The sequence below is a fragment of the Macrobrachium nipponense genome, chromosome 8 (assembly GCF_015104395.2).
Source record: "Macrobrachium nipponense isolate FS-2020 chromosome 8, ASM1510439v2, whole genome shotgun sequence".
Taxonomy (NCBI): Eukaryota; Metazoa; Arthropoda; class Malacostraca; order Decapoda; family Palaemonidae; genus Macrobrachium; species Macrobrachium nipponense.
The window spans coordinates 62,025,235-62,030,234 of NC_087203.1; the positions used below are offsets into that span (position 1 = coordinate 62,025,235).

The 5,000-nt window shown below is 28.8% G+C and overlaps 1 long non-coding RNA gene across 1 annotated transcript in view; it reads right to left on the reverse strand.

Annotated features, from left to right (window-relative positions):
* LOC135222803 (uncharacterized) overlaps window positions 1–5,000 on the reverse strand; it is a 326,159-nt gene that overhangs the window by 278,846 nt on the left and 42,313 nt on the right. The window contains exon 2 of the long non-coding RNA XR_010316345.1: window positions 3,236–3,363. This is a non-coding gene — a long non-coding RNA (uncharacterized LOC135222803). The remainder of the gene's footprint in view (window positions 1–3,235; window positions 3,364–5,000) is intronic.

Consider the following 5,000-nt stretch of genomic DNA (forward strand, 5'->3'; position numbering starts at 1 on the left):
ATAAAGGTATAAGCTACTTTCCTTCGTGGCTCATACCTTTACTTATGGATTTATCACGTTCCAAACTTTCGTGATTCAGTTTGATATATATATATATATATATATATATATATATATATATATATATATCATATATATATATATATATATAGATATATATATATATATACATACACACATATACTGAATTCGATATGAAACGATAGTTGTAGTTTCGTACTCGTTAAATATAAAAATGTCACACATGCATAATGACAAAAATGCATGCTTTATGCTATGTATGTGTATATATGTATATGTATATATATATATGTATATATATATATATATATGTGTGTGTGTGTGTGTGTGTGTGTCTGTGTGTGTACGAAGGACGTATCAGTTATAATTCCCATGATTGTTTTAACTTATTCTCAAGTATACAGAATTCGATATGAAACGATATTTGTGGCTTCGTATTGCGGAATATAAAATGGTTCACACATGCATAAGGAACAAAAATGCATGCTTTATGTTGCGTGCATATATATTATATATATATATATATATAATATATATATATATATATATATATATATATATATATATATATATATATATATATATATATATATATATATATATACTATATATATATATATATATATATATATATATATATATATATAGTATTATATATATATATATATATATATATATATATATATATATATATATATATATATCTATATATATATATATATAATATTCCCGAATACGAAGCCACAAATATGGTTTCATATCGAATTCAGTATACCTTGAGAATAAGTTACACTCATGGGAATTATAACTGATACGTCCTTCTGTATCGGCCAAGTGAGTCTGTAATTGTTTCTAAACCATCCATGGTTCAAATCCTGACTAGTACGTGAAAATGAAAGAGAAAGCCAATACTTAATGTATGAATGAAGAACGGTCAGTTTGTAATTTAAATTTTTGTAGAATTGCCAAAAGCAATTGAGAGAGAGAGAGAGAAAAGTTGCATTTTTATATTTTGAACAGTATGTTATGTACAACATTTTTCCTGAATACTGGTATCGTTAGAGATGAAATGTTTTAGACCAAGTATATTATTTCCAAATGATGCAAGACTTTTTCACTGGTACTTTTATTTGATGGTCTTGAGTTAATTAACACATTTTACAGTTTAACTTTGAAATCATTTTGAATTCTTACTGTATTCTACGCATTTTGCTGCTATTTCACCCGTTTTGAAATCATCTTTCTTAAGGAAGCAGTGTTTATTTATTAGTTATTGGTAATACTATTGAGGTCTTGTGTCTGGCCTCAATTATTTTCATTCATTGATAAATCAATTTCTTCAATTTGGTGCATTTTCTTAACAAGGATCGGTAACCAAATCATAATTTAGTTTTAATGATCATATTGAGGTCTTCTATGATGTGTTATACGTTGGTTGTGAAATACTAGTTTTAATTTTCCCCCTCAAAATTGACTACGTGTATGACTAGATATTTACTTAGTTAATAAGAAAGTTTTCATCACACAATAAGAAAGTTTTTCATCACACAGGTAGAAACTGCCAATGAAGCACGCGTCATTTATTTCATATCACTTTCGAACTTTCAGGTTTTGAAAGCCGTTGTTCAAAGTTCTCATCATATTTACCGGTATTTTTTAAACGAATAGTTTTCGAGAATTTCTCAGTCAACCTATTTTTCTTATCATTTAACCAAGAAATAATAGGAGATTTTACAGCGGACCGGAAGTTTCTCAATTATGTAACGTCTTTCTCATGAAAACCTTTGAAATATTCTACCGACAAAGCCAGGTATCTGTAACCTGGAGTTTTTTGCTGGAAGGTGGGAAGATATTCCACAGATTTCTTCGGACTCGGTTCTGAAAGACTGGAAGCGAATCAAATTGATAAAGCTTTGAATATCTGCAGTAGTAAACTGAGAAATGTGGAACAGTTTCTTAGTAGGTATAGTGCCGTCTTTATTTATTGTATCCGTGGATCGATCTTTGTGAAACGCTGTCTTTAATATTATCGTATAATACTCTTTGATATCGCTATCAGTTATATCAATTCATTTATTTCCAATTCATAACTTTATTTATATTTTTCCTCCATATATGTACGTATGGTTTGATATCACCTTTCTGTAAGATACCTGAATTTGCGATTTCCTTTTCTCTTCTGCTCCTCATACTTGAACGTCTTACACGCAGATATTTAGTAGCAAAGGTAACTTCTTCCTTGTACAGGCATAGTTAAGGGGATATCTCTCATTCAGATATGAGTTAAATTGAACTTCGCAAATGTAGATAGAAGTTGCCTGCAGATTATTTGGCAGGTTAGCTAGTTACATACATACATACATATACAATATATATATATATTATATATATATATATATAATATATATATATATATGTATATATGTATATATATACACTATATATATATCATATATATATAATATATATATAGGACTATATATTTATATAAAATGAAACTTCTCACACGTTGTAAAAATAAAAATAAAGCGCAATTTACTTTATCATCTCAAGGATTATTATATAAAGTTTATAAAACTTAAAAGTTACAAGTGGAATGTACCGCACAGTTTGACATATTCATAAGGTTGCGGTGTAGGTTGTGTAACGCAGCATTTTCATATGATATTTATTCGCATGGCAGAACAATACATTTTTCTAGATGGCAAACATGCACAAAACAGCCATTTTATTTGTGTATATATATATATATATAAATATGTATATATATATATATATATATATATATAAATATATATATATGTATCTATATATACATATATACATATATATAATATATATATATATATCTATATATATATATATATATGTGTGTGTATGTGTGTGTGTGTGTGCAGACACATACACGTATATATGTATATATATTCACTCATATTGGAATGTTGGAATGACATAGCAATTGGTAGTACAATATAATCTAAATCCAAGAATATGTTAGATTGAATATAACCTATTCTAGAAAGCTAAGAAGAAATACAATAGAAAACTACATATTTTACATACTATACTTGCATCACCAAAACAAAATTAGTTTCGTGGCCATGGTTCCAATGCACTGAATTAAAAATCTACTTGAAGAGTATAGTAGGTGTAAAGTGTATCACAATGGGGCTCGGAAGGTTTTCAGAGTAAATAACTGTATAACAAAACTTACCATCTTTTTTTGTACTTGGTCTCAAAGGTCGATTGTTCCCCTGCCAATCATTTGATCCAGTTGATGAGCTTTGATTCCGCATTCAAAACATTATTGAATGGACCATAGAATACATGGCGCTTCTGAAACTAAAAGGAATACTTTGATCATTATTTTTATTTATAATCGTATCAAAGAACAGTTAGAAAATGGTTAGTTATATTTAAAAACCAAGGAGAACGTGGGGACAGAAACACCGATTTATTTTCCAGATCCATTTGCTTTTATTGGTTTTGCTACCTATTGTTCGTTTGTCTGTTTAATAAAGCAACAGATTGTTGAAAACCTATTCTTTCCAAAATTATCTGGAATTATACAAGATTTGTAATTACCGAAATTGTTATTTTATCTTTTTATTTATTTATTTTTTTTTTTTTGTCTGATAAATTGGTGGGTTGTTCTCGCCAGCAAGTTAATACTAGTTTGATGATACACTACAAATGAAAAACCTTAAATGTCTGCTTAAGGCCTTTTGTCTCACATCTACGTTTCTTTAAGCACTGTAATTTAGCATGACATCAAACTAATACATTTAGCTGATGCTGGTCGAAAGCCTGTATATCACATGTTAGTATGTGTGACGGCGCCTTTACGAAAATTCAGAAGTTCAGTTTGGTGCAAAAGAAAAACTAATAACGAGCCGGTGCCATGTTTGTTGGCAACGGGCAAAATGATGCCAAAAGTGTGGTTGTATGACACAACCATTATGACCGGAAAGTCTTTCATTAAGTAAGTGCCCGAGAATCTTTATTATCAAATGATTATAACTCTGTAATTTAGGCAAAGATTATTTTCCTCGGAAGCTTAACTGTTCTTTTTTTCTATGCTCATGTGTACTCCAAATGATAAAGATCGGGAAAAAAGTTAACTGATCATTGTACTTGAACTGCAGAATATGTCTTCAAGAAAAGGGTGATTCGCAAGGTATCAAGAACTGAAGAAGATGACTTTTTTTTAAGATTCCCTCGGAGTCGAACTCCCTCTGGAAAAATAAGTAATTGAGGGACTATCAGAGCGAGTACGAAGTTGAATATTTTAAGAGACATGATATATTTATGTATAGTATATACAAATGGAAACTGAATATTAAATATTTCCTTTATAATACTTACAATTATTTCTCTCTGCCAAATTGTCTAATTTTGCTTCTTTAGTACCGATAGAGTTATTAAATTATTTTCTTCATAATGTGTGTGGATCTATATATATATATATATATATATATATATATATAGATAGATATATATATATTATATATATATATATATATATATATATATATATATATATATATATATATATATATATATTATATATATATATAGAAGTGATGGACGTGGAGGTGGATGGAACACAAAGGAGAGGAAGACCGAAGACCAGGTGGGGAGATTGCATTAGATATGATATGAGGGAGAAGGGGTGGGGCTACGGAGGAAATGACACAGGACAGAGGTAGATGGAAGAGACTCATTAAAAACGGCAACCCAGAATAAAGCTGGGTAAGGATAACGCTGGGAAAAGGAGAAGACATATGAATGTATGTATATATATGTTAATATACAATATATATAGATTAATATATAATAGAGAGAAATATGAAATAACCCAGGGCTATATAATATATATATATAATTATATATAATGTGTGGTGTGTGTGTATATATATATATATATAATGCAACATATTTTTGTTTGCAGAATGCAGGAGTGTACACAAACTACTACA